The sequence below is a fragment of the Ursus americanus genome, chromosome 5 (assembly GCF_024610735.1).
Source record: "Ursus americanus isolate L20-20 chromosome 5, mUrsAme1.1.p, whole genome shotgun sequence".
In the NCBI taxonomy this organism is placed as follows: domain Eukaryota; kingdom Metazoa; phylum Chordata; class Mammalia; order Carnivora; family Ursidae; genus Ursus; species Ursus americanus.
The window spans coordinates 71,226,312-71,254,119 of record NC_142131.1 but is presented as its reverse complement, the minus strand read 5'-3'; the positions used below and the strand labels follow the sequence as shown (position 1 = coordinate 71,254,119).

At 40.7% G+C, this 27,808-nt stretch overlaps 1 long non-coding RNA gene across 4 annotated transcripts in view; it reads right to left on the bottom strand.

Moving 5' to 3' along the window:
- The window catches only part of LOC123790434 (uncharacterized), a 347,714-nt gene that overhangs the window by 216,307 nt on the left and 103,599 nt on the right, over positions 1-27,808 (bottom strand). For all 4 annotated transcript variants that reach the window (XR_006779089.2, XR_006779088.2, XR_015724598.1 and 1 more), the window contains one exon: positions 9,525-9,707. This is a non-coding gene — a long non-coding RNA (uncharacterized LOC123790434). The remainder of the gene's footprint in view (positions 1-9,524; positions 9,708-27,808) is intronic.

Genomic DNA, 27,808 nt, shown 5'->3' with positions numbered 1-27,808 from the left:
ATTTTTATTTATGTATTTGAGAGAGAGAGAGAGAGTATGAGTGGGCAGAGAGACACAGGCAGAGGGATACGCAGATTCCCTGCTGAGCAGGGAGCCTGATGCAGGGCTCAATTTCAGGAGCCTGAGATCATGACCTGAGCTGAAATCAAGAGTTGGACACTTGGGGCGCCTGGGTGGCTCGGTCAGTTAAGCGTCTGTCTTTGCTCAGGTCATGATCCCAGAGTCCTAGGATCAAGCCCCGCATTGGATTCCTTGCTTGGCAGGGAGCCTGCTTCTCCTTCTCCTGCTCCCCCTGCTTGTGCTCTCTCTCTCTGACAAATAAATAAATAAAAATCTTTAAAAAAAAAAAAAAAAGAGTTGGATGCTCCACCAACTGAGTCCCCCAGGCGCCCCTACCACTCAACAATGTAGAGGGTGTTATTTCTACTGCACTATTAAGTGCAGACACACATCCAGTGGGTAAATACTCTAAACCTGAACTACATAAATTCTCCCTGAAATACACAAACTCCACCTAAAATATGTAAAGTGCATACCTGAACTATCTAAACAATCCTAGCAAAAGTAATCCCAGAACCTTATATCCTCATTTGTCTTTTGGTTGCAAGATAGTTTCACACTCACCTATGACATTTCCTAAGATATTTCGATCTCCTACGTCTGCCATAAATGAGAAAAAATAATTATTTGATATTATAGGTCTTTGTAGTAACTTCGAGAATTTATTCTGTAAACATTTAGATTCAATTAGTCAAGATTTATTTCTGCAGTAGAATTTAATAATTATAAGAAAATGTATTTCATTAAGGCTATGCTTAATCTTAATAAATAATATTGGTCATTTAAAATTAATAATTGATAATTATTGATGATGCTTTCAATTTTTCATATCTTAGAGGTAGCCAGTGTCATGAATCTTGCTATTGCAGTAATATATTATATTCTGTTCTAAAATATACTCCAACTAAAATATATGTACTTTCCTTTCTTTACTGTGAGGTGTTTTTTTTTTCTTTCAGTTTAGAATACATTTTGAGTTCAGTGTTGGGGTGGAGGAAAGAAAAATCTATACTGCTTCAGTGAAGCTCACTGGGGGAAAAGGATATGAATAAGAATAAACTCCAGTAATTTTACCCCTTCATTAAAACCCATCATTTTGGTATTTCTTGAGGTTGGGAGTTGGGGGTGGGTGGGTAGGAGTGGCTCTGTCTTTCACATCACAGTAGCTGACTTACCAAATGGAGAACAAGCAGGTGGAAAATGCAGCCTGACCCAGGACAATAGCTCAGGATAATACATGCCACTGGGTGGATTAAAAATTTATAAGATATTTTTCCATCTCTGCTTAGAATACAAATGAATATTTTCTTGTCTCATGTAAAATGATTTCTCACTCGGAGCTGAAGAGATGTGTAACACCTTAAATTCTATGGGTTTTTGCTTTTCTAATTGTATTGTCCAGGAAATAAGCTAGCCAACTAGAGGACTTGGCAAGAGTCACATTCCACATACCAACCACATATAAATAATCTCTCTTTACATAAAAATCCCAGTAGGTTAATGAATCATCGAACTTTACATCAGAAACCAGGGATGTACTGTATGGTGACTAACATAATATAATAAAAAAACATTTAAAAAAAAATCCCAGTAGGTTGGAATGGTACGGCTTCACCACACCCACGCACACACACACACACGCACACACACACACGCACCTGCACTCTGTCAATATAACACTTTTCATTAAAGATTTCATTCTACATCACACAATGTGCCTCTGTGTGTGTGTGTGCTGCACGTAAACTTTCACAGCATATAAAAACTAACAGCTATCTCATGTTTCCAAATGTCAGATTCATGTTTTCCCTTTGACACCAGGCGGGGACTAACAAAAGGACCCAATGAGGAGGCCTCCACGTAAAGATGCTAAAATCCACACCAGCAGACTAAGGGGTTTTCCGCCAGCCATGTGTCAGTACTCTGATGGAAATCCGGTGGGGCAGTGGGTGGGGAAAGCTGGTGCATGCCCACACAGACATATCAGAAGTCTGGAGCCTGTCTTTTGCCCCATAAGTTACCTAGAGAGGAAACATTTTGTTATGGGTAACCATGCAACTTTGTTTAAATACATCAACAGAGAAACTTAATTTTCCCCCTTAAGGCAAGGGTTGAAGGTAATCTACAAATATGTGCTATCTTTTGCAAGATGGTATTAATTTGGTTTGACCTCAGATAGTGCTGATTACCACCACTCCTTCTAATGAGGACGTGTCCCTACCCTCAGGTTCTTCCCTCCCTCCCTCCCTCCCTCCCACCCTTCCTTCCTTCCTTCCTTCCTTCCTTCCTTCCTTCCTTCCTTCCTTTTTAAGATTTTATTTATTTATTTGAGAGAGAGAGAGCAAGCACAAGCAGGGTGAGGAGCAGAGGGAGAAGCAGGCTCCTTGCTGAGCAGGGAGCCTGATGTGGGGCTCCATCCCGGGGCACCAGGATCATGACCTCAGCTGAAGGCAGATGCTTAACCAACTGAGCCACCCAGGTGCCCCGGGTTCTTTACTTTCTTGCCTTTGTCCTGTATTGCTGCAGTTCTTATGATGGAATGCAACATCATCATAATTTCTGTGATTGGAAATAATTCTGTATATGAGTTGATTCAGAGAGGACTAAAATCATCATAGTACCTGAGCAATTTTGTGCTCAAAGATTTTTATTAAAAATAAACTACTATTTTTGAATGAAATAAAAGTGTTATTCATGCTAGCCAAAAAAGAAAGAAAGGCATTTGTAAAAGGATATGGGCAGAGAGCAGAAAGGAAAGATGTTTAAGACCAAATAAAAATTGAATTCCTATAATCATGTAGCAAGAATGAAACGTAAGCCCCAGGCTCTCAGAAATCCAAGAAAAAAGCTGAGAGTTTCAAGGTGAAATCCCAATTGAGAAGATAATTCAGCTAGCCATTGTAACCATCTGGGGTAATGAATGTAAAAATGCCTGGCGAAAGGCAACTATCAGAAGTCAAAAACGTTTCCTTACAACTAGTCTTATGCACATGCCCACGCTGTGAATTTACTAGCTATGCTGGCTGAATCCTATGCCACTTGTCCCTAACCCTTGGATCAAGTCCTTGGAAACAAGAAAGACACACAAGAAAACATTCTATCTCTGTGATTTCCAATATTACAGATAAATTCTGATAAAACTGTATCTGTATAACAGTGGAATATTACTCAACCATCAGAAAGAACGACTACCCAACATTTTCAGCAACATGGACGGGACGGGAGGAGATTATGCTAAGTGAAATAAGCCAAGCAGAGAAAGACAATTATCATATGGTTTCACTCATTTATGGAACATGAGAAATAGCAGGAAGATCGGTAGGAGAAGGAAGGGAAGAATGAAGGGGGGGTAAACAGAAGGGGGAATGAACCACAAGAGACTATGGACTCTGGGAAACAAACTGAGGGCCTCAGAGGGGAGGGGTGTGGGGGACTGGGACAGGCCGGTGATGGGTATTAAGGAGGGCACATATTGCATGGTACACTGGGTGTTACACGCAAATAATGAATCATGGAACACTACATCAAAAACTAAGGATGTACTGTATGGTGACTAACATAATAAAATTTTTTTTTAAAAACTGCATCTAAAATAAACAAGAGGAGTTTATACTTAAACATTCCACTTTTTTCTAAAATCAGCTTTGACAGCTAGAATTGGGAGAGAACTATAGAAGCTGATTTAGAGCTTACTGTGAAAAACAGCATTTTAATTTGAAATGAGAATAACTCAAGAGAATCAGCTGAAAAACTATTAGAATTAATTTTTCAAAAGCTCAGTAAAAATAGTTACAAGGTTCATTTTTAAAGGTCACTCCTTGCAAACTAACATAAACCAGTTAGAAAGTGTATTGGAATAATAATAACTCATATTTACAACATCGATAAAAACATGATACCTAACAATAATCCAAAGAAAAAAATGTGTATCATTTATAAGGGGAAAAAAAAAACAACAGATAGGTTGCTGGAGAAATGTAAACACAGAAGACAAAAATGAAAAGAGATGTTATTTCCTTGGGGAAAAAAAAAGACAGTCTTGTAAAGATGTCACTTTTTTCAAAATCACTTTACAAATTTTGTGTGATTTAAATCAAAGACTCAGAGGGATTTAATATGGAAACTTGGCAAAAATGTTTTAGTCGTCTAGAAAAACAAACAGGCAAAAAAAAAGAAGAAGAAGAAGAGGAGGAGGAGAAGGAGGAAGAAGAAAGAAAATGGTAAAGAATAGAAAAGAAATTAGTTTAACCAGACTGAAAACATATTATAAAGCTACCATCATTGAATTTGCAAGCAGGATTAAGAAAAAAATCAACTGTATAGAAACCAAACCTAGGGGCGCCTAGGTGACTCAGTTGGTTAAGCGTCTGCCTTCAGCTCAGGTCATGATCCCAGGGTCCTGGGATCGAGCCCTGCAACAGGGTCCTTGCTCAGCCGGGACTCTGCTTCTCCCACTCCTTTTGTACATGCTCTCTCTCTCTCTCTTACTCTTGCTCTCTCTCAAATAAAGAAAAGAAAGAAAGAAAGAAAGAAAGAAAGAAAGAAAGAAAGAAAGAAAGAAAGAAAGAAAGGAGGGAGGGAGGGAGGGAGGGAGGGAGGGAGGGAAGGAAGGAAGGAAGGAAGGAAGGAAGGAAGGAAGGAAAAGAAAGAAAGAAAGAAAGAAAGAAAGAAAGAAAGAAAGAAAGAAAGAAAGAAAGAAAGAAAGAAAGAAAGAAAGAAACCCAGTGTATGGCGCTGCTATCCAACAGAAATGCAGTATGAGCCACATAGAGAATTGAAATTTCTCTAAAACTCTCGTTTTTAAAAAGTAAGGAAAAAGTGAAGTTAATTTGAATAATGTCAAATATACTATTTATATGTCATTAATATATTACATATATTTTTGTTAGACCCAAAATATTATCACTTTTACATGTCATAAATATCAAGACATTATTGAGGTGTTTTACATTCTGTTGCTATTGCTGTTGTTCTAAGGACTTGAAGTCCAGTATACATTTTTTTTTAAAGATTTTATTTATTTATGTGACATAGAGACAGCCAGCGAGAGAGGGAACACAGCAGGCGAGTGAGAGAGGAAGAAGCAGGCTCCCAGCGGAGGAGCCCGATGTGGGACTCGATCCCGGCACGCCGGGATCACGCCCTGAGCCGAAGGCAGACGCTTTAACGACTGCGCTACCCAGGCGCCCCCAGTATACATTTTACACTTACAGCACAGCTCAGCATGGCCTGGCCATATTTCAGGTGCTTGAGGGTCACATATAACATAAGCTACAGCGTTGGATAGCGCAGGAACAGAGCAAATGTGATTTAAAAAAAAAAAAAAAACAACAACAACCCAGGGGCATCAGGGTGGCTCAGTTGGTTAAGCAACCAACTCTTAATTTCAGCTCAGGTCAGGATCTCGGGCTTGTGGAATCCAGCCCCTCGTTGGGCTCCATACTCAGCACAGAGTCTGCTTGAGATTCTCTCTCTCCCTCTGCCCCACCTATCACCCTCTCTCTCTGTCCCTTTCTAAAAACAAACCACAAATTCATTAAGTGGTCTCATATATCTCAATCAATGAGCAGTATAAGCTCCAAAGATATAAAAGAGTTAAATGTTTCAAAGAGTCAAAATTCACCAACTTTGGAATAATGTAAGTCACTCTGCCGAACGAAGGGAAGGGAAACTTGTCTGATCTTTAAAGCAACATAAGCGGTCTCAGAACACATGGTCAGTAGATTTGGTTATGGAAAATTTCGAAACTTTTTCATTTCTGAACTCAAAAGATAACTGGTAAAAGCAAATATTTGCTGTAAATATGACCAATAAGGTTTTGATAATTTCGAGGAGCTCATGTTAAATCAAGGTGCAAACTGGTAAAAACCCCAACAGATGAATGGACAAGGACAGGAACAGAGAACTTAGAAAAGAAAATAATCAAATAGAGAACCGATAAAAGGGAGGAGGGGCCCACCTCACTAATAATCCCAGAAATGCAAATTTAAACAAGAAGATGGTTTAATGCTCTCTCCTTCCACACCCAACATTTGTGTCTTCCAACTTTTCGCATCTTTGATACAACCTTTGAGGGTGTAGCTGTGATTAGCAAATGCTATGACACCATATCTTCCACCATTTGAAAGAATTCTATATACAAATCATTAGAAAATGACCAAAAATCATTGTAATGCCTGAATTATTTAGTGCTCAAAGAATTTGAGAGAAAGAAAGAATCATGGCATTCCAGAGCGGATAGGACCTCAGACACCTAAAAAACAATGAAGCAATAGGAATGAAACTGTACTTTAAGCCACATTACTTTTGTTTTCCAAACTCTCACAACCTCAAGCATCATAGGTGATCTCAAATGTCAGCTTCTGCAATGACATATAATAAAAAATAATAATAATAAAAAGAATAATGATCAAAAAAAGATAAACTTCAACACCCATGTTTGCAGCAGTGAAGGAAAGCATTGGTTAAGAGGTTAAGATTCAGCCTGCCCAAATCATAATGAATGTAGTGAATGTTAATATAGTGCCTACTATGTGCTGGGTGCTGTTCTAATCACATCCTCACGATAACCCGGTGACGTAGGATTATTGATACGCCCATCTTACAAACAAATTGGGCATCTTAGGTACAGAAAGCTAAGTAACATTTTTAGAAACACATTGTTAGTAAGAGTATGTATTAATGACTATCCTGCCCATAGGAGACATAACCACATTCTAAAAAGCAGGCTAAATGCCTGCTAATTAAATATTTAATGAATGCTTATTATGTTAGCACATTGGTTTTAAAGAGTTCCAATTTATGACATAATTGAGTGTCCTTTCATATGCTAAAGTAACACTTACGATACTGTGGAATTCCTCACATATACTAAGTAAGGTATAAAGTGCATTAAAATGACTTTATATTGGGGCGCCTGGGTGGCGCAGTCGTTAGGCGTCTGCCTTCGGCTCAGAGCGTGATCCCAGTGTTCTGGGATTGAGCCCCACGTCAGGCTTTTCCGCTGGGAGCCTGCTTCTTCCTCTCCCACTCCCCCTGCTTGTGTTCCCTCTCTCGCTGGCTATCTCTCTCTGTCAAATAAATAAATAAAATCTTTTAAAAAAATGACTTTATAAAGGGGCGCCTGGGTGGTGCAGTTGGTTATGTGCCCTCCTCTTGATTTTGGCTCAAGTCATGATCTCAGGGTCATGAGACCGAGCCCTGCATCGGGCTCTGCCCTCAGTGTGGAGTCTGTTTAAGATATTCTCTTCCTCTCCCTCTGCCCCTCACCCCCACTCTCTCTCTCTAAAATAAATAAATGAAATCTTTTTTTAAAATGACTTTACAAGATTTAGGACAGCTTTATTACATACGTGTTTGTAGAGTTTTATGGTTGTCTTATCTTTCCTTCAAGGATTCTGGTGGCTTATATCAATGAATGGCCGTCTTTAATCTGAAACACAGGCTTCCATCAGTGGTATCAGTGGAAGACTCAATGTTATTTTCATTTCCCCCTTAGCTCCAGAAAGGGGAGTTGAGAACATAACAACATTATGGAGGTGACTATGACACAGAGAATGTCCCACAAAACAAAGGGGGAGATGAAAAGCTGGTTCTTCCCAGCCCCTTTGGATTTAGAGATGTGGGGAAAGGAGATAAGAGTCATAGCTAGTTAAAATCCTGACTCCACCGCTCACTAGCAATATGACCTTGAGCAGTATCTTAGCTTAGGCTGCTGTAAGAAAAATACCCTAGGTTGGGTGCCTTCAACAACAAACATTTATTTCTCACAGTTCTAGAGGCTGAAAGTCTGACATCAGGGGCCAGCAATGTTCTTGGTGAGGCCTCTCTTCTGGTTTACACATGGCTGTCTTCTCGCTGTATTCTCACATGGGGGCGAGAGGAAGCTCTGGACTCCTCTTCTTCTTATCATGGGGGCTCCATTCTCATGACCTCCCTACTCCTAATCACCTCCCAAAGACCCCACCTCCAAATACCATCACAATGGAGATTAGGACTTCGACATAATGAATTTTGAGGAAATACACACATTCAGTCCATAGAAGTGGTTTATTTAACCCTTCTCTGCCTGAACTTCTCCATCTATAAAATAGAGGTAAATAATAGCACCTGTTGCTCGGGGTTGACATAAGGATTAAATCCTATCTGTAAAACACTTGGGTTGGTTCCTTTTACATAAGAAATGTATTTTCATCATTCTTGATCATGTTCTTTTTCATTACCCCACAGGGCTAGGACCGAGGTTCAGCCCTTCTTCACCTTTCATCTGGAAAAATTACAATATACCCATAGCTACTTCCAAAGTCCGACTTCCATCCCATGCATCTCCAATCCAACATGCATATTGCTATAACTAAAACAGAGATGGGATCGTGTCACTCAATAATTCCCCAGCACAGCAAGATAAAGAAGAAACCCTGCAATTCAGCATGCAATGCCCTCCATGACCCAGCCCCTGCCATCATGTGGGCCTCCGCGCCTCTCAAAGGATGCTGAAGCCCTACAGAATTACTCACAGCTCACTGAAAACACTATCATATTACTTGGTTCGGCCTGAAAATTTTTCTCCTCTCAACCCAGTCCTTATCTCCACACACCTGAAAAGTTCCTAGCCATCTCTCAAAACACTTCAAGCACTGCTTCTCCATAAGGAATATCCTGTTTCTTGTCTAATATGGAATTAGAAATAACCACTTTTGTGCCATATCATACTCTATACCTAGTACTTACCTTAAACTTAGTAAACCTGGTCTCCTATGCTGGGCCAAATACTCTGGAGGGTCCTACCCTGTCCTTCCTTTGACTGTGACCTTCCCTGGGGTCAAGAAGTCTAGGAGAAGTGAAGAAGGACTCAAGCACCAAATGTCTGTGTCTCCCCCTCCTTCTAGACCCAACAACTGGATGTAAGAAGTGGCCCTGAGCCCTCTTTCAAGGTTTGCAAAGGCCTTTCCCCTGGCCTGAGTCCCAAGTGCAGACCATGCCACCAGCAGACTCACCCCTGGATCACAGAGATCACCAAGGTGCAAACATTGGCAGGAGAGTATGAATGGAGCTTGGACATGGAATTTTAATTGTTCACACATGCATATAAGTTTCTACATGGTATAGGATAAAACGAGAGACAGATAAAAATTAGATTGGAAGAGCCATTTGTTCTCTTGTCTGAAAATGTTAGGAGCATGCCTATGTAATTCCTGATACAGAATACACAAAGATTTAGTGTTAACCATTTAATTTTACAAATATTTCTATAATCTACGAATACTAATATAGTCCTATCATTTACTCTTTACCCCCCCAAAAAAAGTACAGTTGATTCTCCTTGTTTGTTGCAGTTATGCTCCATAAAGCTGCCATAAACACTGAATTAGCAAATACTAAACCATTGCTCCTATGGGAAATACAGGATTAGGTTCCTGTGAGCCTCTGGTTACAATATTTTCATCAACTAATCAATGCATTACCTTGTTTTGTGTGTGTTGCTCTTTAAAGACACCTTATTTGGGACATCTGGGTGGCTCAGTTGGTTAAGTTGTCTGCCTTTGGCTCAGGTCATGATCCCAGGGTGCTGGGATCGAGCCCCGAATCAGGCTCCCTGCTCAGTGGGGAGTCTGCTTCTCCCTCTCCCTCTGCTGCTTTCTCTTTCTCTGTCAAATAAATAAATAAAATCTTTTTAAAAATAAAATAAAATAAAAATAAAGACACCTTATTTAATATATATTGGTGATTCATTAACATTGAACTCACAGTGAACAACACTATAATTCATCCCTGATGAAGTTTATCTAACACACGCATTTTCTCTGTAAGCACATTATAGCTTTCTTACACTAAGGAATACTGAAGGTAGCACTTCAGTACTATACTTGGGAGCCATTTAAACAGTGAAATCACCAAGAAAAAGCACAAAAATGTGAAAAACATGGCACTAAATAGATCATAAAAAGGACATTCACTTGCAGCAGGAGAGTTGATACAAAAAGGCAGAGCATCACCTTATTCTACATCAGCAAGGAATATGCAGATTAGGAAATTCACATTTTTGATCACTCTGCAATGTTTGCAAATGACTGCAAAAGTGCTTTATTAATTTGGGGGGGGTGGTACAAATCATTTTAGCAAGTAAGCAAATTCACAAATACAGACTCTGCAAATAATGAGGAATGACTATAGGTAGAATTTTGGGATCTCCCTCCTGAGGATTCACCCAATGTGGTGCAAGATCCCTAGGAATTTAATGGAGTCTGGAAGGGGAAGGCAGTCCTGTTTCCATGCCCCAGAGGAAGAGGATGGCTCATTGGCTCAGACATTCTACATGTATTTACTGAGTGCCTCTTATGAGCCAGACCCCATGCAAACTGCCAGGGACTGAGAGTCACCAGTTTGTTCTCAGGGAAGACTTAGACGAGCCAAGGAGACCACTTCAACAGTACCACTAGTGAATATATAATGACAAATTGAGAGGGAATGCCCTGGAGAAAAGAAACATGGTCCTACAGGAGCTTTTACAAAGTTCCCCATCCCCACCCCCACCCCCACCCCAACTGGGGATGTCACCAACACTGGAGTAGCCTGCACAAAAGCCTCTTCTCTCTTCTTCCTTGGTGGCAGCATCTTCGTTCTATTCAGGTATTTTCCCTCCATGTGACTCAGGGAGGAGATCTTATGGTGAACCCAAATTTAAGTCCACAATGGTTTATGTCAATAGGTATGACACAATTCCCCTTGCAGTGATTACCATGTATATGCCTACAGCCTCGTGAGATATGAACATAAGACTAGGGTCACATCTGTGATACAGCGTCCTGCTCTTACACAGAGACATGTAGCAAAAGCCAGACCCTCTTCTTGCACTGTGTATGTCGTGCCAGACATCTGGGAGCCATCAGGAAAGCAACATGACACACTTGAAGAAGGTAGGCAATGGCTGATGCCATCATCAAGGTGAATTAAGCAATCTTCAAGTTCCCCAATGCCAGTACACACACACACACACACACACACACACACACACACACACATTCCTTATGTAAGATAATAAATTGGCCTCATGATTTATGCCAAGAGCAGCTGTTCTACCTAACTCGAAGTGACACCATCCACGTCTGAGTCTACTATGTGAACTTACGGTCCTGGAGATGTGCGACATAATCCCCTATATAAATCACTCGAACTGAGGGCTTCAGACGGGAGGGGGATGGGGGAATGAGATAGGCTGGTGATGGGTAGTAAGGAGGACACATACTGCATGGTGCACTGGGTCTTATACGCAAATAATGAATCATGGAACTTTACATCAAAAACTAGGGATGTACTGTATGGTGACTAACATAATATAATAAAAATTATTATCATTAAAAAATAAAAATAAATAAGTAAAAATATAAATCACTCGAGAAGGGAGGACAGAGTGGGGATCAGAGAAGCCTTCTCTGAGGAAATGAAGATTCAACTAACATTCAGAAATGAGAAGGTATCGAGATGAGAGAACCTGGGAGACCATATCCGGTCCTACTGAAACTTGATTAAGCCCAGAAACATATAACTGGTGTAATCTGGAATTCCTCTTACAAGGAATTCTTGTCATGTTTCCTGCTGCCTCTCCTACATCTAGCCTTAAAAGGCAGTGGGCCCTATTCTGTCATCCAACTCCTGGGTTTCCCTCCCACACAAGAGAAAGAGTAGACCATACATACTATTACGTAATGTGAATCTACATTTGCTGGATAAATAATAAATAAAGTGAAAATAAGCTAAGTTGAGTTCTCATCCACATTTTGCCAATCCTCAAATCTGGTATTGCCTCACAGTAGGGTCTAATCCCAGGTAGGAAAACCCTTCCAGGCAGAGCACGACACAAGCAAAGAGCAGAAGGAACACCTCTACTAATACAAAAGAAGAGGATCAGGTGAGCTGAGGAAGTGGGATTTGGAAGCTAAGAAGGTGCTCACCTATTGCTCCTAATTGATCTGGGATGTCCTGTGCTGAGGGTTGGGGGTAGGGCTCCAAGTCTTTCCACAGACCAACCATGAAATTGCATAGGAGCATGAATCCACTCCCTGGAAGTTAATCTCAGTCAAGAATGTCCCAGGCTTGGGTTCTCAAGGCTTTGCGAACCCCATACTCACCATACCCCAGGCATTAGCTAATTTAGGAGTGCTGTGTCAGAGATGATTCAGTGTCTGCCCTTACACACCTGGTCTCAACTCCCTTTTCCTCTTAGGAGACTCTCATCACCTATAGTAAAAATGGTTTTCCTCTTCATCCCCTGCATGCAGAATGTTTCAGTACATCTCCTTTCCCAGATAATCGAGCCACACACCATACTGTTTGTGGTCATGCAGGAGGGGCATCCCCATAGATTTCTCTCCCCCACCCCCATAGACTTCTGATTACATTGCTTACACTGGAAAACAGGGCTTTCCACTCACCTACTAAAGGGTATCAACCCTACTTGCCTTTCTTGTATGGGAAATTAAATCAGGGCAGGGAGAGCTGGGGCTATGCCCACCTTTAGGAAAAGGGAGCTACTTTCAGTGCCTGAAAAATGATTTACTCTTCCAAGGGTGACAAGAATGACATCAGCAGAAGGACATCCATCTACAGCTGTCTTTTGCTTTCCCCCCACAAGGCAGGAGCTAAGTCTTCTTTGTTTCTCCATCTCTAGGGCCTAGCACCATGTCTGCCAGATGGCAGGTCCAAACAAACTCTAGTTCCGTTCAACAGATAGCACACATACGTGTACATGAGTCCTCATTGTCACACTATCCTGACTCCCAGTATAGGCGAGCCTTAGGTTAGAAAGGCTCCAGAGTCCTTTTCCAGGATGGTCTACAATAGGATACAATTTCTGAGCAAGATCTTCAAATGACCCAGTAAATAATCTAGTCTTGCTAAATTTCAGTATCAGATCTGGGCATTGTAGAAGTATATTCCAGCACTCTTCTTTGCTGCTGAAAGGTAAGGAAATGTCCCCCTTTTTCAATGTTATTAAACTGCCTTCCAATCTCTCTAGGAAATTGGGCATGTCTATTTTAAGTGGGTGGGGAGGCCCAGCCACTTGTTATGGGGCCAGACACAGGTATGGGGGCTCCCCTATGTTTCAGCATCAAAGACCTGATGGTAAACATCACTTTCCCCAAGACACCGCACAGCCCACTTGCTGTGTGCAGGAGGGCAACCCCCCTAGGTGGCAGCTTGGCATATCGCCATGCTTACCCTTAAAAGGCCCACTGACTCCACAAAATGGAGTTACTCCCAGGTGATCAGATTCTGTTAATACTTCTAAAACAGTAGAAACCCAAAATAAGGAATATAGATCCCAGAGCAAAGCCGGTCCTCACAGTTGCTAGAGTCTTTCTTTTTAGTCCCACTTCATTCTCCAGCACAGGTGCAATGATTTTGTAAAACGTCTTAAGAACCTTATAGTAAATAAAAATGATAAATGTTGACCTTCATGGTCTCTTTCCAGCCCTAAAAATCTATGATTCGTCTCTTCCCAAGACTTCACATTTTCAAGGCCCAAGGAGGTTTAAGTAATAAGCCAATGTAAATAGCAGGTAATGGGCCCTGATAAATGTCCTGAACTGAAAGAGTAGCCAAAGGGGGGAAAGGAAAAAAGTAAGAAAGTGTAATAAAGCTGCAAATATCTTTACATTTGCCATCAGAGATGGTGGGAAGACTGAAAAACTGCCCTTGAGAGCAACTCAAAACTAAGCAGGCTGTTCACACATGCAGATACCATTGCTGGCCTTTGCAAAACTGTTCTTTCAGAAAGTCAATAGTCTTAACTCCACTCTTCTAAGCGTCAAGACATGGCGCCTGGCAGCCAGATGTCCCAACCATTGCCCTATCAAGACCTGGGTTTGTTAAAGGTGCCTGGATTGTTAAAGCTGAAGGGTGAGTTTTATTCTGGCCAAACGTTCAACCTGGCACTAAGAAATCTTTTTTCATCTCTCCTCAGCACACACACACACACACACACACAACCACAAAGTTTTCCCTAGAAATTGGATGAAACAGAAAAACCAAATCTATTTTTGTTCCTGAATCCTGTTCCCCCAGCATCTTTCCCCCAGCCGTCTTGCTGGCCAGTTTTCCCCTCAGATACTCTGGGACCAGATCCAGAGCTACCATTTTCATTCTACCTTTTCAAGTCTGCTGAAAATAAAACTGTCTGAGGCCACTGCCGCGGGGGCCTCACTGTTCCCAGAGTGGCGTGTCCTCGTCCACCTCAAGGCACTCTGTCCGCCTGCTAAAGACGCTGTGCAGTGACTTCTAGGTTTCCAGAATGATTTCATGTCACCAGATCAAAATCTGTGTTGCTTGGCCATTGATGATCTATCAGCTCAAAACACCACACTTCTTTTAGGAAGACTGGAAACTTTTAAACATTGATAGGACGCTCATGGTCTACACTGGGGTCTGGAATTCATATTCAAAAATGTTTACACTTGCATGAGATAAAATGTAATAAATGGGGTTTTGCTAAAAAAAATAAAAAGTAAAAACTAAAAACTAAAATAATGAGATAAAATTGCCCTTAAAGTGGGAAAGTTTCCCACTGAAACATTTCCATTTCCTGATTTGCTTTCATACTCAAAATCTGTCTCTACCACCTCAGATTCCGGGGGGCAGTTTCTGGTCTTTGGTCTTCCATTTCCTCCATCATCATGTTTTTTTGTAGACAGCCTGCCTAACGTACTCACTAATGGACAGCTCTTAACGGAACTCAACGAAACTAGTAAAATTGTCCATTGTTTATATTAAGTGTTCACAACAGAAGCCCGGTGGGATACAGGATGGGAGAACATGGGTCCTTCTGGTTCCCTGTTGGGGCAAGAATGAAATTACAAACCAGTCTGTGTTCTGTACATGCTGGTCTGTGTTCGTTGTTTAGAATTATCAGTATGACACCCAGAATACTGTGTCATTTTTCTGCCCTAATTTTTAGATAGAGAGCTAAAAAACACACTTGCATTTGGCAACTGAGTCCTGACTGACATTACAAGTTCCATGTATTTTTGTTTCAACAAAGCAAACGTTTCTTGGCTGTTTTTTTAGTACTGTGCTTACCCAAAGGGCTAATGTGCTTGGTGTTTAATCCACTGATATTATCCAGGTTGGTCTCTTTTTATCCCTTTGTATATGCCCTGGGGTCAAAGAGAGCATGATGTTCTGTCTTCCAGCTTTTAAAATTCTATCTCCCCAAAGCACTACAGAGTAAATAACTTAGAAGAGAAAAGCTTCCCATAGCATCTTACTAATGAAGAGGATTTTGGCTGCTTCCAGAATGTTCTTCACATCAGGGTAAGTATTCCACTTCATAGTAAGTACATAAACAGAACCTCGTCTTATTAATCCTAAAAACCAACATTCCATATTTTCCTCTTTCAGTTTCCAGCCTTCGATGCATAATGACATTGTATACATATCTGTCCTTTTTATCATGAGGCCAATTTCCTCCCTATTAATTAACTTCAATGCTAATTAGGTTATTTAAGACCTACTTGTAGAGTTTACAGAAAATAACAACATATCCATTATGTCAGCAATCAAACCCAAACAAGATTGGGAGGATGCCAAGGATAAAAGCTCATCAGTGAGATTCAGAGATCAAGGAGGAAGGGGTGTTGTAACTTCAAAAGACTTTGCATGGTAGTGTTAGCAGCCGCTTGCTTATTTGTAAGAGCCATTTCAGAAGGAATCATCTAAAGAATAAACTGAAGGAGAAAGCTGGAGCCATAAGCCATGCCTCTTTCGCCTTAACCCTCCAGCCCACTCACCCTCCACCCCTTCCCAATCCCCGAGCCTGTGACGGGGGTGAAATTGTTGGGCTTACCAGAAACAGATTAGCCCAAACTAGAAAAGAAAAATAGACAAGTGCTGCTCATGTTGACTTAGGACCCAATCATGGTGGGCAGATTTTAAAGAAATTCCTTCCCTTGGTAAGACATGTAGCATGGATGTCTAAGCAGGTTTACATGATCAGGTGCTATTTCCTAATAGTCCTGGGGTCAGTTTGCCTGCTTGTTTCCAGCACAAGATGGGGTGGGGTAGGGAACTATAGCAACCTCCTTGAACCCTTAGCAAAAAAAAATGCCCTGTGTACCCCCAGCCATCCCCAAAAACCAACATTATCCATTTCAAGGGCTTACTTACCCCTCTGCTAAGGACCATGAGGCAAACAGGAATAGTATAAAATATGGTTGCTACCGGTCCTGATTGGCCATTATGGGAACGTGCATGCAGGCCTGCAAATGTGTGTGTGTCTCTGTGTACCCGTGCTACTGCCTACCCTTGGCTTTGGCCTGCTCCCCTGTTTCCAATATCCCTAGAGCAAGTCCCTCTAGATTGCCTTCTGCACCATCATCCAGCCCCAAGCATTGATTATTCAGAGGAGTCGAGCACACACAAGTCAGCTGAGCAGCCAGAGCAAGGGAATCTCACGCAGATCACATCCCACTGTAACACCACAATACTTAACGCTCACACTGTACGGTCAGCACAGCTCCGATTTAATTAAAGCACTCAATCGTGCCATTACCATTTTTGGTGACAGCTCAGGTATAAATATATTAAGCACAATTCTTCCTAGGCACTGCTTGTCAGCACTCTCCTTAAATGCCCTTTTGTCTTCTCTACCTTCTTTCCAAAGCCCTGAACTTTTAGCTTATAAATGATTAGTACCTATACACTTCCCCCTTCAATTCCCAAGTTAAATTACCATCTTTAGCCTTTTTCTGGATTCCTCAGGAGTAATAAGTCTCTTCCATTGGACCATAATTCCTGCCTCTTAACCTTAATCAAAACCACATTGACATCTCAACCTCCTTCCTCATAGCTGACTTCTCTGTATTTCTTCTCATGCTGGCTTGGATGTTAAGTGTTCTCTCTTCCCACAGATCTTGGACATTGCGTCCTGTTTCCTCCATACCGTGCTCTGTTTCTCTAGTTTCTCTGTTTGCTGTTGGAATCCTTTTCTCTCATTCATTCACTTGTCCATTCAACAAATATTTACTGAGCACCAAGTATGTTCCAGGAACTGTTCGAGGGCTGGATGTACATCAGTGAACAAAGCAGATTAAGATCCCTGCTTTTGCAGAGCTTACATTCTAGAAAGTGGAGACAAAGAAATTTAAAAACGAGCATCCTGTTTAAATGTTACTAGATTGGGGAGCCTTGGTGGCTCAGTCGGTAAGCATCTGCCTTTGGCTCAGGTCATGATCCCAGGGTCCTGGGATCGAGCTCAACGTTGGGCTCTCTGATCAGCGGGGAGTCTGCCTCTCCCTCTCCCTCTGCCTCTCCCCCTGCTCATGCTCTCTCTCTGTTTCTCTCAAAGAAATAAAATCTTAAAAAAAATGTTACTAGATTGTGGTTAGTACCTTATAAAAAGAGAAAAGTAGACCAGGGCAAGGTGAACAGGAGTATAGTGAAGGTAACCTCATGAAGGAGGACTTGAACTTGGCAAGGGATTTAGCCAAGCAGGTATCTTAGGGAAGAGCATTCTAGAGGCAAAGACAGCCAGCTCAACAAAGGGCTTTCAAGCAGAAGGGCACTTGGCCTTGTCTGGAACATTCAGTGAGCAGTGACTGGCCAGTGTGGCCAGAGAATGTGGGTAAGGGTGATCCCTCTGAAATATCACCTGGCTTTCTCTGCTTGCTGATGCACTTGGTGTCTCCCACTCAGAGTAGAATCATATCCCTTTAAAACCTGATAATACACATCTGTGAATGGGTAGTTCCTAGACCTTTAAAAAGTTGGTTGCCCCAGGTTAATAAAAGAAAAATCTTGACACAGATTATTTTGCATCACTCCTCTAGATGGGGGCTTATCTTCTTAAACTTCTTACACTCATATTTCTGGGGCATATGCAATACCCTTGCTGTGAATGAATAAACTCTATGTCTCATCAGATGCACTAGGAGAAGACAGATACTGAGGGGCCCACAGTAGAGGAGGAAATGTGTGAAGAAAATGAGTTAGTCACCAGGCAAGCGAGACAAGGATAACAATGGTCCTCTCCCACTGAAATGACTCAGCCCTCCTCTACCCCGTCTTGGGGCACTCCTAATAAATTTGTACAGGTTCATGGACAGTAGAAAGATTGCATGCATCTTAAAGAAGACAGTGTTGAGGTGAAGCAATGCATAAGTAAGACTACTTTTTAAGAAAATATATTCATGCATTAAATAAATATTTATCACATATTATTCTGTGGTGACAAAGATGACCAAAACATGGCCCTGAACCTACGGAGCTCCCAGTCTCCCTAGGTTGATAAGCCAACAGAATATAAATTAATAAATCCTCTTGGCTTTAAAGGCAGGAGTTCTAAATCAGGGTATTCTTCAGATATCACCTTTGAGGGTGTTTTTATGCGTCTTGGATCCCATCCTGGCACTTCTAATGCAGTGTTTTATAACCTTCACAATGTGTACGTTGGAATCATCTGAAGAGTTTTTAATATAAGATGACCAGGTCCCAGCCCAGAAATTCTGATTTAATTGTTCTGGGATGCTGCCTGGGCATAAGAATTTTTAAGTTCCCCATGTGATTCTAATGTTCAGCCAAGGTTGAAAACCTTTTGTGGTAGGTTGAATAATTGTCCCAAGATGACCATGTCCTAATTCCCAAAACCTGTGAATGTGTCACCTTACCTGGTAAAGAGACTTTGCAAATATGATTACGTTAAGGATCTTGAGATGAGAAGATTACCTGGACATCCAGGTGGACCCGATGTAATCACAAGAGGTCTTTGTAAGAGGTAGGCAGAACCTGCAGCATCAGTAGTAAGAAATGTGATAATACAAGGAAGAGGATGGAGTGAAGCAAGGAAGGGTCACCACCTAAGGAGTGTAGGTAGTCTATCGAAGATGAAAAAACATTCAAAAGCAAGGAAACACATTCTCACCTGATACCTCCAGAAGGAACACAGGTCTGCTGACACCTTAATTTTAGACTTCTGATCTTCTTCACAGCTATAGAAAAATACGTTTTTGTTGTTTTAAGCCATTAAGTTTATGGTAATTTGTTACAGCAGCAATAGGCAATGAATATACCACTGCTTTTACCAGTAGATAAATGGAATGGAACCTAAGTATTAGATATTTATGTGTGAGTGTGTGCATTTTAAGTTCCCCAGGTAAATCAAAATGTATGTTCCCATTTGAAAACCACCAAGGGGAAAAAAAAACTCTCTCTCCCATCTCCTTCGTGCCCCTCACTGATATTCTAGTGAAAGACTAGCTCTTCAAGCCCAGGAGAGAGGAAGAAGCATGGGAAAATGGGGAGTATAAATACCGTGCTATAAATACTCCCATCGTGGCCAAGTATAAATGTAACAATTAGCTTGTATAATTCCTAAGAATTAAACAACAATTTCTCCAGAGCTGGTACAAACTGGCTCTAGCATACCGCTGGTAGGGCTTTGGGGGAAAGATAGAGCAGGCCTTAAGGCTGATTTGATCTGAGCCCATCTGGGGCCCAACTTGCCTAAGAGAAAGGAATCCCCCACATGAGGTAGCCTAGCTCCCTGGAGTTTACTAGAGTTTGAGTCCAAAACTCAACTAATAATAAGGTGTTACCTTCACTCATTCAACAAGTATTTTATTCAGCTCCCATTCTTCTAGGCACTGTTTTAGGCACTGAAGACATGGCATTCAACAATATATCCATTTTTCCTTCAAACGTGCAATACGTATTTATCAAGACCTACTCTGTACCAAGCATCACTCTAAGCCCTGGAGAAATATTATTACCAAATAATTTTTTTTTGAAAAATCCACCTCATGGAGTTTCATTCTAGTACATAAAGATGGTTTGGAAACAAAAAAAAAAAAAGTAAGATGTAAGAACATCAGATGGTTTACAGCTAAGGTGAAAAAAAAATGCAGTAGGGAAAAGACATAGGGAGAGGTGGAAGGAAAGTGATGATTTTAAACACAGGAGTACAGAAGGCTTTCTGAAGAAGTAGCATTTGAAAAATGACCTAAAGACAGCAAGGGGGTAAGACATCTGAGGAAAAGAGCATCGCAGTTAGAAGAAGCAACATATACAAAGGTCATGAGGTAGAAATACATGTGGAAAATTCCATTTGGGAGCAAACTGTTCAAGGGAGGGAAGGAGCAGTAAGAAATGGAGCCAGAGAAGTAACAGAGGCCAGACCACGGGGCCTTGTAGCCCTTAATCAGGAACGTGGATTTTATTCTCAGTGCCATGGAAAGCCATTGGAAGGTTTAACTGACCTGTGTCTTTACAGAGGGGAGTGGGATGGGTAAAACGGGTGAAAGGCAGAGGGAGATATAGGCCTCGAGTTATGGAATGAGAAAGTCATAAGAATAAAAAGAAGAGCATAAGGAATAAAGTCAGCGATACTGCAATCACGCTGTAATGGGACAGATGGTAGCTATACTTGTGGTGAGCACAGCATAATGCATAGACTTGTCAAATCACTATGCTGTACCCCTGAAACTAATGTGACATTGTGTGTCAACTATACTCAAATTAAAAATAAATAAAACGGATTTCTTGTAGGCAACAGAATTGACATAGTTGGGCCTTTTCTCCTCCCTAATCCACTTTGTCTCTGTCTTTTAATTAGTATATTTTGACCATTCACATTTAAAGTCACTACTGATGAAGTCAGGTTAATGTCTATCATGTTTGCAACTGTTTTCTATTCACAGCATTTATTCTTTATGTCCTGCCTGCTCTCTTCTTTTTTTTGGCCTTCTCTGGTTTTAATTTAGAGCATTCACATGATTCCATTTTATTTCCTCTCTTAGGGTATCAATTACTCTCCTTTTTAAAAAATTTCACTGATTCCCCTAGAGTTTGCAACATGCATTATTAGCTAAGTCCCCCTTCATATGACCCCATACTACTTCACATGTGGTGCAGACACTGTAGAATTGAACATTCCCACTTTCTCCCTTCTATTCCTGTGACTCAGTTGACTTCAGTTCACTTACATGTTTAATCACCCAATGATTATTATCATCACTTCCAAAAACAATCTTTTAAAGGAAATATTTTATTTTACTTTCATTTATTCCTTCTGCAATATATTTCTTTTCTTTATGTAGACCCAAGTTTCTGACCTAGATCATTTTTCTTCTCCCTGGAGAACATCTTTCAACATTTTTTGTAGGGCAGTCTGCTGGCAATGAATTCCTTCAAGTTTTGAATGTCTGAGAACATCTATTTCTTCTTTCAAGTTTGAAGGATAATTTGGCTGGCTATAGAATTCTGCGTTGGTGGGAATTTTTTCTCTCAACACTTAAAATATTTCACTTTGTTCTCTTCTTCTTTTCATGGTTTTTTATCCTTGTTCCTCTACGTAAAGGGGTTTCTTTGGGGGGGTCTTTTTTGGTTTTTTGCTTTCTTTTTTTTTATTTTTAATTTTAATTCCAGTATAATTAACATACACTGTTGGGGCACTTGGGTGGCTCAGTCAGTTAAGCGTCTGCCTTCAGTTCAGGTCATGATCTCAGGGTCTTGAGATCCAGCCCTGCATTGGGCTCTCTGCTCAGTAGGGAATCTGATTCTCTCTCTCACTCTCCCTTTGTGCTCTCCTTCTCTCTCTCAAATAAATAAAATCTTTTAAAAAAATAATATAGTGTTATCTTAGTTTCAGGTGTACAATGTAAGTGATTCAACAATTCTATACATTACAGTGCTCATCATGACAAGTGTACTCTTATTTTGTTTGGTTTTTTAACTCTGGTTAAAAATTTTCTCTTTGTTTCGGGCTTTCTCTAATTTGAATATAATATGTCATGATGTAGGGGTTGTTTTTGGTTTTTTTATTTTTGGTTTTAGTGTTTTGGGTATTTATTCTGCTTAGTGTTCTCTGAGCTTCCTGGGTCTGTGATTTGATATCTGTCATTAATTTGGGAAGCTCGCAACCATTATCGCTTCAAATATTTCTTTTGCTCCTTTTTTTTCTTCTTCTGTTATTCCAGTTACTCATATTGCACCTTTTGAAGTTATCCCGCAGTTCCTGGATATTCTATTCTGATTTTTTTTTCACTTTTCTCTTTGCATTTCAGTTTGGAAGGTTTCTATTGTCCTATCTTCAAGCTCACTGACTCCTTCCTTGGCCATGTTGAGCCCATGGGTGAGCTCATCAAAGACACTTTTCATTTCTGTTTTGATTTCAAGTATTCCCTCTTGATATTTTCTTAGAGTTTCCATCCCTCTGTTTACATTACTCACCTGTTTTTGCATGTTGTCTGCTTTTCCCATTAGAGCTCCTAACAATCAGTTACCTTAAATTCCCCATTTGATAATTCCAATACTGTGTGTCATATCTGCATCTGGTTCTGAGGATTGCTTTGTCTCTGTAGACTGTTTTTTTCTTGCCTTTTGTCATGCTTTGTAATGGTCTACTGAAAGTTTCACGTGTATCAGGTTATAAGAACTGAGATATATGGTCTTCAGTGTGAGTATTTATGTTAATCTGACTAGAAGTTGGGCTGTATTTAATGTTTCCTATAGCTATAGGTGACAGAGCTTCAAAGTCTTCCAGTGTCCTTGTTTATGTCTCCCCCATCCATGTTTGCTTCCGATGTTTGCTTCCCTGGGTATTTTCCTCCCCATAAAGAGTCTGCGTCTTGAAGCTGTTTCAACCATAATTAGTTTTTATACTGGGTCCCCACTGATGTGGTAGTAAAGTGTGGAAAGGGGAAGTGTTTCATAATCTTCCAATTAAAACCTCACTAGTTTTCTGCTTGGTCTGTCTTGGGGCTGTGATCTTCACAACGTTTCTCCACAGACATAGCTTCCTTTTCTTCCTGGCCCTGTCACTTATGACCACCACTACCATCATTCCATCCTTAGGTGAAACAGGAAGGCTGGAGGGAACTGGGGTGTGAGGAACGACCTGACCCCAGCTGGGACATGGTAAGCCATTTCCCTGGGAGAGTGTCCTTTAGTTACAGAGAGGGCTCCAGGCAAATTTAATAACAATCATGCTTCCCTTGTCTATCAGAGCCATACAAGGATCTTTAGCAGATCTTCACCATGAGAACCTGATGGAGTTCCTAAAGGTAAAGCCCATAAAGTGTCATCTGCCGGGTGTTTCTCACTCTCAAATAGTCCACACTCAGCCTCTAACAAACCATCAAAATTACCACTTAAGTGTTCCTTCTAGTCTATGGCTTAAGCAGCTTCTGCTTGAGGGAAACAGATCTTGGCCGTGACTCCCTGGATGCATCTTTCTCTTCAGATTTCATAGTGGTGGTTTGCCCAAAGACCTCAGTTCCCTGATGGGTCCAAAAATGTCACTGATTTTCAGTGTGTCCAGCTTTTTCTTATCATAAGGATTAAAGTGATGACTAAGTTTTTCACATTTCAGAGTGCAGCTGAAGTCCATTAAAGGATTTTAAGCACAGGAGTGATGTCATATGCTTTCTGTTTTTAAAAGACCAATCTGTGCATTATATCTCCTTTGAAGACCTCAAAAGGAAGTAGGCTGGAATAAGGTAGGTCTTAGATAGTTTAGGTTTCCTCAGCAAGCATCATCTTAATTGCAGCCCAACAGTTAGAAATGGAAAAAGAAGAGGAGTCCAAGATGGTGGAGGAGCAGGAGACCTTAGTTTTGTCTGGTCCCAGGAATTCAGCTAGATAGCTATTAAATCATTCTGAACACCTGCAAACTCAACCAGAGATTTAAGAAAAGAAGAGCTGCAACTCTACAAATAGAAAAGCAACCACTTTCTGCAAGGTAGGAGGGGTGGAGCAGTGAATCTGAGATGATATATGGGAAGATAATCCACAGGGGGTAGGGAGCCTCCATCAGCCCTCTACCTGAAAGTAATATAGCAGCTGAGCACAACATCAGAACTTTTAGAAGTCTGCTCCCATGAGGAATGTCCCTGCCTGAAAGGTGCTCAGGTGGTAAAGCAGGCAGAATCCTAGATAGGAAAGTGTGGTCTCAGGGTCCCCGGGTCATAGTAAGACGGGGAACCTGAGTGTGGCAGAGTTCCCAGGCATGAGAGCAGGGAAGCTGGCTACAATCAGCAAGCCCAGGAGTGGGCTTTCAGCTCGGTATTGCCATAAACAGAACTGCAGCATGGTTGGGTGACCACTCTCCAAGCTGGAGCCCAGCAAGAGGCAGAACCAGCGAGACTCCCCTTCCTCCCCCGGGAAGAGCAGCACAGGAGTGTGCCACAGGAGCCTGCAGGGTTTGGAGACTCGAAATGGGGTCACGTGGTTGAGACAGAAACACTCCGTCACAGGCTGAGTGAGCACGGAGTGAAGACGGAGACCAGAGAGCCAGGAGTGACTGACTGCTTTTCACTGAGGGAGTACTGAGGAGTGGGGCCCCAAGCTCTCAGCTCTGGGGCTGGAGACTGGGCAGCCGCCATGTTCATTCTCATCCTTTAAAGCAGCACAGAAAGAATTCAGGAAACAAAAGCCACATAGAACAATCTGAAGCAGATTACTTAGCCTGGCCACCTGGGAAGGGCAGTGCAATTCTGCCCCTGGGTAAAGACACCTGAGAATCAATACAACAGGTCCCTCCCCCAGAAGATTAACAAGAATATCCAGCCAAGATCAAGTTTACCTATCAATGAGAACTCCAAAAGTCCAGCGCTAGGGGAATACAGCATATAGAATTCATGTTTTCTTCCCCATGATTCTTTAGTCTTTCAATTTTAATTTTTTTTCTCTTTCCTTTTCAGCCAACTTCTTATTTTATCAACTCCTTTTCTTGTCTTTTTTAATTTTCATTTTACAGCTACAGTCTATCATTTCATTGTATTTAATTTTATTTTTATACATATATAAGTTTTTCTTTCTTTACAATTTTGGGATCTAGTTTTCTAACAGACCAAAATGCACACAGAATCCAGTGTATCACTCTGTTCTGTTCTCCAATCTGATTATATTCTCTTTTTTTTTTTTCTTTTCCTTTCTTTCTTTCTTTCTTTTTCTTTTTCTTTTTGGTTTTGGGTCTCTTCTGATTTGTTTAGTGTATATTTCTCTGGGGTCTGTTGCCATTTTAGTATTTTGTTCTCTCGTTCATCTATCCTTCTCTGGACAGAATGACAAGACAGAAACTCTCACCCTCAAAAAAGAGAACAAGAGGCAGTACTGATTGCTAGGGACCTATTCAGTACGGATATAAGTAAGATGTCAGAGCTAGAGTCCAGAATGATGATTATAAAGATAGTAGCTGGGCTTGAAAAAAGCATAGAAGACACCAGAGAATCCCTTTCTGGAGAAATAAAAGAATTAAAATTTAATCAAGTCAAAATCAAAAAGGCTACTAACAAGATGCAATAAAAAATGGAGGCTCTAACTGCTAGGATAAATGAGGCAGAAAAGAGAATTAGTAATATAGAAGACAAAATGATGGAGAAAAAGAGAGACAAACAACTACTGGATCACGAGGAGAATTTGAGAGATGAGTGATACCATAAAGCAAAACAATATTAGAATAATTGGGATCCCAGAAGAAGAGGAGAGAAAGAGAGAGTGAGAAGCAGAAGGTATATTGGAGCAAATTATACTGGAAAACTTCCCTAATCTGGGGAAGGAAACAGGCATTCAAGTCCAGGAGGCACAGAGAACCCCCCTCAAAATCAATAAAAATAGGTTAACACCTTGATATATAATGGTGAAACTTGAAAATCTCAGAGACAAAGAGAAAATCCTGAAAGCAGCTCGGGACCAGAGGTCCATAACCTACAAGGCTAGAAACATTAGACTGGCAGCAGACCTACCCACAGAGACCTGGCAGGCCAGAAAAGACTGGCATGATATATTCAGGGTGCTAAATGAGAAAAATATGCAGCCAAGAATACTTTAATCAGCAAAGATGTCATTCAAATTAGAGGCAGAGATAAAAAGCTTCCAGGACAAACAGAAACTAAAAGAATTTGGGATCACCAAATCAGCTCTGCAAGAAATATTAAAGGGGATCCTTTAAGCAATGAGGGAGCCCAAAAGGAACATAGACCAGAAAGGAACAGAGATAATATACAGAAACAGTGACTTTATAAGTAATACAATGGCACTAAATTCATGTCTTTCTATAGTTACTCTGAATGTAAATGGGCTAAATGCCCCAATCAAAAGATCCAGGGTACCAGATTGGATAAAAAAGCAAGACCCATCAATATGACGCCTGCTAGAGACTCATTTTAGACCCAAAGATACCTCCAGATTTAAAGTGAGGGGCTGGAAAACCATTTATCATGCTACTGGACATCAAAAGAAAGCTGGGATAAAAATCCTTATATCAGACAAATTAGATTTTAAACCAAAGACTGTAATAAGAGATGAGGAAGGATACTATATCATAATTAAAGGCTCTATCCAACAAGAAGATCTAACAGTTGTAAATATTTATGCCCCTAACATGGGAGAAGCCAATTATATAAACCAATTAATACCAAAATTAGAGAAACACATTGATAATAACACAATAATAGTAGGGGACTTTAGCACCCCCCTCACTGAAATGGACAGATCATCTAAGCAGAAGCTCAACCAGGAGACAAGGGCTTTGAATGACACGCCGGACCAGATGGACTTCACAGACATATTCATAGCATTCCATCCTAAAGCAACAGAATACATATTCTTCTCAAATGCACATGGAACATTCTCTAGAATAGATCACGTTCTGGGTCACAAATCAGGTCTCAACTGGTACTAAAAGATTGGGATCATTCCCTGCATATTTTCAGACTGCAATGCTTTGAAACTTGAACTCAATCACAAGAGGAAATTTGGAAAGAACTCAAATACATGGAGTTAATGAGCACCCTACTAAAGAATGAATGGGTCAACCAGGAAATTAAAGAAGAATTTAAAAATTCATGGAAACAAATGAAAATGAAAACACAACTGTTCAAAACCACTGGGATGCAGCAAAGGCGGTCCTAAGGGGAAAGTATATAGCAACATAAGCCTTTCTCAAAAAACAAGAAAGGTCTCATATACACAAGCCAAACTTACACCTAAAGGAGCTGGAGAAGGAATAGCAAATAAAGCCTAAATCCAGCAGGAAAAGAGAATTAATAAAGATTAGAGCAGAAATCAATGAAATAGAAACCAAAAGAACAGAAGACTAGATCAACAAAACCTGGACCTGGTTCTTTGAAAGAATCAATAAGATTGATAAACCCCTGACCAGCCCTATCAAAAAGAAAAGAGAAAGGACCCAAATAAAATCATGAATGAAAGAGGAGAGATCACAACCAACACCAAAAAAATACAAACAATTATAAGAACATATTATGAGCAACTATATGCCAATAAATTAGGCAATCTGGAAGAAATGGATGCATTCCTGGAAACTTATAAACTACCAAAACTGAAGCAGGAAGAAATAGAAAACATGAACAGACCCATAAGGAGCAAGGAAATTGAAGCAGTAATCAAAAATCTCCCAACAAACAAGAGTCCAGGGCTGGATGGCTTCCCCAGGGAATTCCACAAAACATTTAAAGAATAATTAATACCTATTCTTCTGAAGCTGTTTCGAAAAATAGAAATGGAAAGAAAACTTCCAAACTTATTCTATGAGGCCAGCATTACCTTGATCCCAAAACCAAAGACCGCACGAAAAAGGGGAATACATACCAATATCCCTGATGAACATGGGTACAAAAATTCTCACCAAGATACTAGCCAATAGGATCCAACAGTAAATAAAAAATTAAAAAGGATTATTTACCACGACCAAGTGGGATTTATTCCTGGGCTTCAAGGGTAGTTCAACATCTGCAAA